Source organism: Loxodonta africana, chromosome 3 (genome assembly GCF_030014295.1).
Source record: "Loxodonta africana isolate mLoxAfr1 chromosome 3, mLoxAfr1.hap2, whole genome shotgun sequence".
Classification (NCBI taxonomy): Eukaryota; Metazoa; Chordata; class Mammalia; order Proboscidea; family Elephantidae; genus Loxodonta; species Loxodonta africana.
This window is the reverse complement of record NC_087344.1, coordinates 67,776,755-67,786,879: the sequence shown is the minus strand read 5'-3', so window position 1 is coordinate 67,786,879 and position 10,125 is coordinate 67,776,755. Positions and strand designations below refer to the sequence as shown.

The 10,125-nt window shown below is 42.4% G+C and overlaps 1 protein-coding gene across 2 annotated transcripts in view; it reads right to left on the bottom strand.

Moving 5' to 3' along the window:
- Positions 1-244: 244 nt before the first annotated feature.
- KHDRBS1 (KH RNA binding domain containing, signal transduction associated 1) overlaps positions 245-10,125 on the bottom strand; it is a 41,978-nt gene continuing 32,097 nt past the window's right edge. For both annotated transcript variants that reach the window (XM_003415279.3, XM_064281638.1), the window contains exon 11: positions 245-1,381. The gene's annotated coding sequence lies outside the window, so the exon portion shown is untranslated. The remainder of the gene's footprint in view (positions 1,382-10,125) is intronic.

Sequence of the window (10,125 nt, the reverse complement as noted above, 5' to 3'; positions counted from 1 at the left end):
ACAACCTCTCTCCCTAAACTCAGCCCTTTCCCTTGTTCCTTTGTTAGGATAACCAGAGGAATTAAGGAACAGTGTAATACTACGGGTCCCTAACCTATCAGGAAAAGCCCTGGTGGTGCAGAGGTTAAGAGGTTCAGGCTGTTAACCAAAAGGCTGGCAGTTCAAATCTACCAGCCGCTCCCTGGAAACCCTATGGGATAGTTCTACTGTCCTACACGGTTGCTATGAGTTAGAATTGAATTGACTCAACGGCAATGGTTTTTTTTTTTTTTTTTTAACCTATCAGGTAGTTCAGTGTAAAGTCAACCTGGGGTATACATAATGCCAAACCAAATCTGTTGCCATCAAATCGATTCCAACTCATAGTGACCCTGTAGGACTGAGTAGAACTGTCCCATATGGTTTCTAAGGCTGCCAGATCTTTCTCCCGTGGAGCAGCTAGTGGGTTCAAACCACCAATCTTTTGATTAGCAGCTGTGCGCTTAACCACTGTGCAACCAGAGCCCCTAACAGGGCACAGGCCATAGGAAATCAGAAGCCTATCAAAGACTGACCTTCCAATCCTTCCAGAGGAAATGTCAGGACTGATAGCCCAAATATAGCTGGGAATGAAGTGGCAGATAGATCAGGGGGCCTTTGGCTGTCTCCCAAAGCTGATAGAAGCTACCAAAGTGGGACCATTCATCCCTTGACCAAACCTTTATTGAGCTCCTCAGTGCCAGATACTTGTTGGGGAGGAACTGGGGTATGGTACAGAGATGAAGTAGGCAAAGCCCTACCCTTCAAGAGCTTTCTGGACAAGGCTAGTAGTTAACAATGAAGAGAAATACGGCCTCAGAGGTTAAATAATCTGCCCAAAGTAAATCAACCTTTTCACTTGGCTTTCCTCAACCTATGTTGTGGCAAGTGTTGGGGGAGCCTCTCCCTGGGAGCCTTCTGGGAAGTGTCCAAGGGCTCCCAGGGTGGGACCCACAACACAGGTACAGCAAGGAGGAAAACAGGAAGTGGTGGTAGTATGTTCCAGCCAGTTCTGCTGAAGGCTGAGGGGAAGCAGGCAGACAGAATAGCACACTAGGAGCTGCCAGTTTACTCAGGTCTAGGAGGCAGTGCTGGGGATACTGTTGGTCCCCTTTAACTCTTTAAAGTCCTGAGCAGGTTTAACTGTTATCATCACAGTCTCTTATAGCCCTTAGTACTCCATTCTGGGCCTAGAGACTCCTAGGGTAATCCTGGCTAGCTTTCAGTTGGTAAATCAGATCAAGGGGTGGGGTGGGAACAAGACTGTCGATGTCTTCTCCTGGGTTTCTCTGTGCCCAGCAAATGCCCTCAGGCCAGCCTTGACATAGCAGGTAGCTGTCTTGGTTTCCAGAGTCTTTGATTCCTGCAAAGACACAAGGTGGTAAATTCAGAAACATGGAAGTGTTGTAATAAGGGGCTTCTCAGCTTCCTACCCTTGGCCAGGTACCTTACAATCTCCCCATCACACAGCACAACTTGTTGTTCCATTCAGTACACAGGTCTCTAGGTACACAGATAGGTGGGAAACAGAAGTCCACAACCTATCAACTCTCCTTCTGCTGCCAGTCAGACAGTAAAGAGCCTCAGACCCTGTATCTGCCTTGGTCATGCCTGAGCTGGGTGATCCAGGGAACAATCAACTAAATTTGGGGGGGTTGCAATACCCCTAGCTATTCAAAGGAGAAAAAACTTCCTGCCCTTCCAGAAATGTGAAAAAGATAAAGATCGACAAAGAGCTTTAAAGTGCTTTGGGAGAAGGGGACTGAGGAAGTAAGTATCTTCTCATCACTATTATTATTACCTCGATTCTAGGCTGAGCAGCCTGGCTCTGTGGCCTTATGTGGGATTTATTCCAGCCTCAAATACTGAGTGTCATCCACAGGAGAGACACATCCTAAGCCTACAGTACAGGGCTGGGGACTGATCTCATGTCAAAGCCTGTGATAGCGCTCTCCGTCTTTTAAATAACACCCTCCACCCGACTTGTATATGCCAGTAACCTGGGACCCCTTAGTACCTCTTTCTTCTCTCACATCTAATCAACCACCAAATGGTGTTCATTCTATCTCCTAAAAGTTCTTAAAATCCATTCACTTCTCTACCATTTTTGCTGCTATCACCGTCCAACAGATAGTTATTTCTTGCTTGGACTAATCCAAAGCTTCCTGGCTGACAAAATCCACTCTTCATTCTACAACAAGTGGGGTAATAAAACATGAAATCTAATCATGTCATTGCCCTGATTCAGTGGTCTTCAGTCATACCCACAGAGTAAGTTCAAGACCTCCACCTAAGCAGCTTCCTAACCCACCCCGGTCCTATTCTGCCTAGAATGTGCTCCATGACCTTTCCCTAAGCCTTCTATCTAGCTCAGTTTTCCTTCAGATGTCAGTATAAACATCATTACCTCAAGGAAAACCCCACAACTAGTTTAGTTCCCTGTTATATCCTATTATGACACCTAGTTCTTTTCTTTCATAGCACTTACCACAGTCGAAATTATTTATGAAATTAACTGTTCAGGGTTTGTCTCCCCTACTATAAACTCCATGAGGTCAGGGACCATTTTATCCTGTTCATTCACCACTGAATCTCTGGTGCTAAACATAATTTAAAAGAGTGAATAAATGAAAAAAAAAAAAAAAAAATGAAAGCAGCCATTTATACTGATCTCTGGAGAGAAGCTTACAAAGAATCATATCTGAGCATAAGGCATTTCTCTTTCTCAAAGGCAGGTGCAGAGCTTGCTTCCTGTATTTCAACCCCAGAGAGCCTGAGAGGTAGGGAGAATCCATCTTCTCCCTAAGCCTGACAGAGTCTAAAGGAAGGTTAATCGGAAGCATGAAGGCTGGAGCCAGAAGACCCCTGAGAAGAATTAGCCCTGTATCTGAACCCAAGCTCTTCTATCTCAAGTTCTGACACACATTATGGTACCTGGAGGAAAGAGACCGGCTACCCCAAGGTGGGCCTAGGCAGGCTCCAGAGGATGACAAGGAAACAGCTAATCCAGGCATCTTAATGCTGCCATTTTTAGGAGTCCCCATAATTTCCCCAAATTTGCCTTGGAAGTGACAAGGCCTCCTTGAGGCAAGATGTCCCTTTGACTTAGGAAGGGGGCAGCATGGCTATGAAATGCAGGTCTCTTCCAGATACAAGTCTCCCTCTTTTTAGAAGAGAGTTGCAGTTGGCAGAACACCGCATGAGAATGCATCCTCAGCCTCAGGGCCGGGACAGGCTATAGTGTAAATAACCTCCAGCCCAGGGGTTGCAAATTTGATTCCAGACGTTAGTAATCATTTTCTGTTTGCCATTACCCAAGAAAAAGGGCTTGGTCTGCTGCCTGAGTGCAGCCTCCTCGAGAGCCAGGACAATCATGAGGCCACAATAGGTCTAGGTATAGTGCCCACCACAGACTTAGGGGGCCTGAAAGAGCCATGTCTATTTTCTAGGCCAGGAAACAAAAGACTAGATAGTAAGGCAGTGCAGTGTACTACCTTGTCTCCCCACAACAGATGCTGCCTCAGACAGCTGTTTCTAGCCTGTCAACTCAAGGCTATTAAATATTCATCAGATGCTTGCTAGCTTTAAAAATGCAATGGCTATTAATCTAGAGAGCAGGAGGTACATGTGGGTCCAGAGAGAAAAAAGGGGGAAGGCTTTTAAGGATCTAAGTCAATTAACTTCAGGGCTCAGAAAACCATGCCAAGGGCACCCATCTTGTACACAAGCCAGGAACTGCCTTCAGGGTAAGCCAATCTTCTTGCAGCCACTCTAGGTACAGAGGAGAGACCGGGAGACAGCTAACTGGGAGCAAAAAGATATGGGTCTAAACTCCAGTTCTTGGAATTTGCGGGTGTCCTAATCTCTATCCATCTCAGTTTCCCACTCTGTAAATTAGGGATAATCTCTGCTTTCTCGGGTGTTTGAGATTAAATGGGATGTTGCATACGAATACTCCCAGCACAAAGCTTGGCACAGAATTAAAAGCTTAAATAGAGGCAGAGTCTTCATCCATTCAGAATTTAAAGAGTGGTGAAACAAAGCCTTGCTTAATATTCCCTTAAGAGCACAGTTTCTATCAATGGAGACTATTAATGGTCTCCAATTCACAGGGTGGGTACAAGGGATAGAATATGCGAGACTCCTTTAATATATGGTGAAGGCCTAACTTTCCATCTTCAAATGGCCCAAATACCTCAGAGGAGAGACAATTCTCCTTTCTGAAAAATGTGGGAATCAAGAGTTCTTCAGGCAAGAGGGAGGGTAGGAGGGAGACAAGGTGGGAGAAGGGTATCTCCTTCAACCCCCACAAAGGAATGATGCCACTTCATGGAAGGCTTTTCTCTTCTGCTTCCCTTAATTTTCTTTACTTCACCAGAACAAGGGCAAACACAGGTGTGTTAAGTCACTCTCATGCTGAAGGCCTTAAATGGCTCTCTAAACTTTAGCATAAAGTCCAAATTCCTTGGCCTAACACTGCTGAATCTTTTATCTGCATTAGCTCACTCAATCTTCACAATAACGTTGTGAAGGAAACGGTAATATATCCCTACTTTACAAATGGAGAACGGATACTTGGAGAGGATGACTCACCTGAAGTCCCAAAGCTGGTTAAGCATGGGAGGCAGAATTTGAAATTAGTTTGCTTTATGCTAAGGTATCTATTTGCCTGCCTGGCAAATTCTTATTTATCCTTTAAGACTTGAATTAAACGTCATCTCCTTCCTTCGGCCCTCCCTAAGACTTCCCCATACAGCATCTCCAAGCTCACCAGGATTCAGTTCTGCAACACAACTTGATCTCACACTACTTCCTCTCTCCCCTTAGACTGAGTTTTTTGGGGGCAGGGACTATGAACTGATATAGTCCTGTGACCCAACACAGCCACCATAAGGTCTAAGAGGCCTCAGCAAATGTTGACTGCATTAACAGTAATATCCCTGCAGGATAATATCCCCAGCCAGGATAATTCTGGCTGACAGGTAAAACTCTGTCTAAATTCCAGTATAATGTAATAGTTGAGATTAATCACAGACTCTGAAATCAGACTGCTCTGCTACTTAACAGCTATTAGGACCTTCGGTACCTTACTTAATTTTTCTAGGTCTCAGTTTCATCATGTGTAAAAATGGAATAATACCTACTTCATGAGTAGAGAAAGTAAGGCATGGCACAGAGTCAATATTCAGTATATGTCAGAATTGACAAAATACAGGAGTAGCTAAGACACATTTTTACATTTTAACATCTCTGAAATCAGGATGTATCTCACATTCGATGTGACAAGAAACCCTGTGTCAGTTTAATTCCCGTTTTTTTTCTTTCTTTGAAGTACTTAAAATAATGATGCATCTTTACAATAAATGGTATCTTACAGTCATTGCAATATATGGTATTATAGAAGCAGCATGCTTTCAACATAGAGAACAGACTTTGTTGCCCAACAGTATTCATAAGCACCCTCTTCCAAACCTGCTGTGCAACCATGATAAATTACTTCACTTCTCCTAGTATCAGTTACCTCATTTATAAAAATAAAACCAAAAAAACCAACCCACTGCTGTTGAGTCAATTCCGACTCACAGTGATCCTATAAGACAGAGTAGAACTGCCCCACAGGGTTTCCAAGGCTATAAATCTTTATGGAAGTAGACTGCTACATCTTTCTCCTGCAGAGAGGCTGGTGGGTTTCACCTGCTGACCTTTTGGTTAGCAGCCAAGTGCTTTAACCACTGAACCACCAAGGCTCCCATTTATAAAAATACGGGCATTCAAATAGGGGTACACAGTAGGCTTTCAAATTGAGTTTTCTTCTCCCTTAGCCAGGCAAAGCTCCCTTATTGTCCCTTTCTCACTTTCCCCTTCCTATAGACAGGGTCAAAATCAATGAATGGGGGTAAACTGAGAAATAATAAAATGAAAAAAAAAAAAAATTAAAATGACTACTTAATGGTAGCACTGCCAGCACACAGCAATCTCTACAGGCCCACACCAAGCACAAGAACATGTCAAGAGAGAAGGAGTCCATGTGTTGCCTTATGCATTCTAACCCAGAAATGATCTTTGGGCAAAGCCTTGGGGGACTTGGTGACAGAGCTTCAGGGTCTGAGGTTAGGGAGGCAGTACTTAAGTTTCAAAAACCTGAGCAAAACATACACCATTCCTTTATCCCTCTTGTTCACTTAGTTCAGAAGCACTTTGCATATGTATAAGCAAGAAGCCTTCTGAGTCCCAACTCATGGGCTGCTGTCCCTGAAACAACAGTCCATTTCATCCTTGGTGGTCAGAAAGCCCTAGCAGCTGCTGATGCACCTGTAACTTAATCTGAGGCACGGAGTGGAAAGTGGTTGGGGAAAGTACAAAAGCTGGCAAGCCCCCAGGCTTGAATAACTGTCAAATCCCTAGGTAAGGAAGGGTGAGCATTCACTCAGCAGCAACTGTCATTGCCAAGAGCCCCCGGAGGCACCATGGCAACATGGTTGGGGTGGAGGATGGGGGGATGGGAGTAAGGAGTAGTGGAGCAGAAGACACTGATTGATGGTAGGGCATGGGAGTGCTGGAGAACTACATATGGCCAGGCATGGCAGCTAGAACAGCCTCATTTCCACTTCAGCAGCCTGAAATATAATGCACAGAACAAAGGCATATGCTCTGAGATCATACATACCTGGGTTCAAATCCCAGCTTCATCACTTACTAGCCCTTAGTGATGCCAGAATAATCTAGGCAATCTACTGCTATTTATGTTCGAACGGCTACTATATGCCACACATTGTATTTATTAACCACTTACATAATAGCTACTTCAAAAGGTAGTAAAGCAGTTGCCATCCAGCGTTTCAGAACAGAACCATGCTCCACAGGGTTTTCAATGGTTGTGACCTTTCAAAAGCATATTACCTCTTATGAGGTGCCTCTGGGTGGATCTGAACTACCAACCTTTCAGTTAGTAGCTAAGCACTATTTGTACTACCCAGGGACTGTTCAAAAGAAGTAGGCCTGTTGTACCTATGATCAACTGATTTTCGACAAGGGCGCCAAGACCATTCAATGGGGGAAAGAACAGTCTTTTCGACAAATAGTGTTGAGAAAACTGGATATCCACATGTGGAAGAATAAATATGGATCCCTACCTCATACCATATACAAAAGTTAACTCAAAATGGATGACAAACCTAAATGTAAGAGCCAAAACTATAAAACTTCAAGAAGAAGCATCTTTGTGACCCTGAAAGAGACAATGGTTTCTTAAACATGACATCAAAAGCACAAGCAACAAAATAAAAAATAGGTAAATTGGACTTCATCATAATTAAAAACTTTTGTGCAAAGGACACTATGAAGAAAGTGAAACAACAACCCAGAGAACAGGAGAAAATATTTGCAAATCATTTATCTGATAAGATCCTGGTATCCAGAATATATAAAGAACTCTTGCAACTCAACAAAAACAAATAATCCAAGGGTTTGAACAGATACTTCTTCAAAGGAGATATACAAATGCCAATAAGCACATGAAAAGATGCTCAACAATATTAGTCATTAAGGAAATGCAAATCAAATTCACAACGTGATACCACTTCATACCTACTAGGGTGGCTACAATAAACAAAACAGAAAGTATATGTCAGTGAGGATATGGAAAAACTGGAACTCTTGTACATTGACGGTAGGAACGTAAAATGGCGCGGCCCCTGTAGAAAACAGTTAGGCAGTTCCTCAAAAGTTAAACAGAGCTATCCTATGACCCAGCAATTCCTCTCCCAAGTATATATGCAAGAAATTGAAAACATATATCCGCACAAATACTTGTACTGAATGTTCATAGCATTACTCATAATAGTCAAAAAGTGGAAACAACCCAAATGTCCATCAATAGTATGTGGTAATCCACACAATGAAATACTATTCAGTAACAAAAAGGAATGAAGTACTGATACATCTTACAATATACGTGAACCCTGGAAAACATGCTGAACAAAAGAAGCGAGTCACTAAAGACCACGTATTGTGATTCCGATTTATATTTAATGTGTCGAATAGGCAAATCTATAGAGACAGAAAGTAGATTAGTGGTTGCTTAGGGCTGGCAGGGAATGGAGGGACTTTGGGCAGGATGGTTAAAGAGTGCGGGGCTTCTTTTGGAGTGATAAGGATGTTCTAAAATCGACTGTGTGACAATCACACAACTTGATGAATATACTGAAAACCACTGAATTGTATACTTTAAATCAGTGAATTGCATGGTATATGGAGTACATCTCAATAAAACTGTTCTCAAAAAAAAAAAACCAAAAAACAAAACTAGGATTTCCTCTTTGCCAACAGGATACGTAGTCTACTCAAAGAGAAAGGATCATTAAAAAATATTGACCTGCCTTTTAATTTATATTAATAGAGCCAAATAGGAGGCTGTAAGCTATAGGGCCACACACATTAAGACTAATTTAAAAAACAAAAAACCAAACCCATTGCTGTAGAGTGGATTCTGACTCATAGTGACCCTGCAGGACAGAGCAGAACTGTCCCATAGGGTTTGCAAGGAGCAGCTGGTAAATTCGAACTGCCGACCTTTTGGTTAGCAGCCAAAGCTCTTAACCACTGCGCCACCAGTATTTTTTTTTTTTTAATCTGAGCAAACATTTAACAATTGACTTATATAAAACCCAAATTTTCAGTTTCTCTTGAAACAGAATAGGCAAATCCATGGCAACAGAAAGTAGATTAGTGAGCGAAGGGGTAATTTGGGAGAGACTACTAAGAGGTGTGGAAACCCTGGTGGCATAGTGGTTAAGTGCTACCGCTGATAACCAAGAGGTCTTGCAGTTTGAATCCATCCGCCAGGCACTCCTTGAAAACTCTATCGGGCAGTTCTACTCTGTTGGGCAGTTCTACTCTGTCCTCTAGGGTCGCTATGGGTCAGAATCAACTCAACGGCAGTTGGTTTTTTTTTTTTTTTACTAAGAGGTGTGGGGTTTCTTTTTGGGGTGATAAAAATGTTCTGAAATTATATAGTGGTTATGGTTGCATTAACACTGTGAATATACTAAAACCCACTGAATTATATACTTTAAAATGGTTTAAATGGTAAATTGTTGTGACTCTCATCTCAATTTTTTAAAAAAAGGTAGTAAAGACCAAATGAGATCATCCTTATTAATTGCTTAGGATATTACATGGCACATAATGATGTTAGCTATTATTATCAACTTCATTTGATGATAAAGAAATAAGGCATCGAGAGGGGTTAAGGTTTTTTTGTCTAACAAAAGGCTAAAATGACAAAGGCTAAGATGAAGTAGAGCTAGGTCTGGTACCCAAATCTTGCCTGGCTCTAAAGCTTACAGAGATGTAATGAAGGTTTACAAGTAGTAATAGAAAGCTATAGAAACCACTTGGATCAACTAAGTGACACATACCCAGAAAAAGCAGGCCACTGGCAGGCCTGGGTCTACAAATGCTGGAACGTGCCTTTCCAAGCATAACATAAGCCAAACGCAAAAAGATGTTTCTTTTCTTAAGAGTACCCTAGGGAGAACTGAGACTAAATTCTCTGCACGAAGGGACTTTCCCCTAAATTTTCAAGCCATTCATGTGGCCGCTATCAAACTTTAGGATCCCCTGGGTTCCCAGAACCATGACCAGTACACATGGCTTAAGATCTCCCGATCTCCTTAATGTCTCCAGACCTCAGAGGTTCCCGGCTGACGGGTAAGCTTAAAAGAAATTATCCCCAAGAAGCCAAATTTGACTTTCTAAGGAGATATGTGCCTTTGGCTCATGAAGATAGATCCTTTCTTAACAGTGCCACCCTAACCCCTAACAATTTACTCAAGGGCAGAGGGAAAAATCAGTCTGTTCCTTGAAGGCTTCAAGCAACATGAAGGCTCACTCAGTTGTCAAGGCTCCAAACACCTAAATCAAGGTGATTAAATTTTCTTAGGAAGAGAACACCAATGTTTACTATGTACGGGGCACTGAATTGGTTGGATATACAGTATATAAACACACACACATATATTATGTATATTAGCTCTCCCCCAGTCTGCCAGCCACTGTGAGGTGTACATTATCACCATCTTCCTTCCAAAGATGTAAAAAATAAAA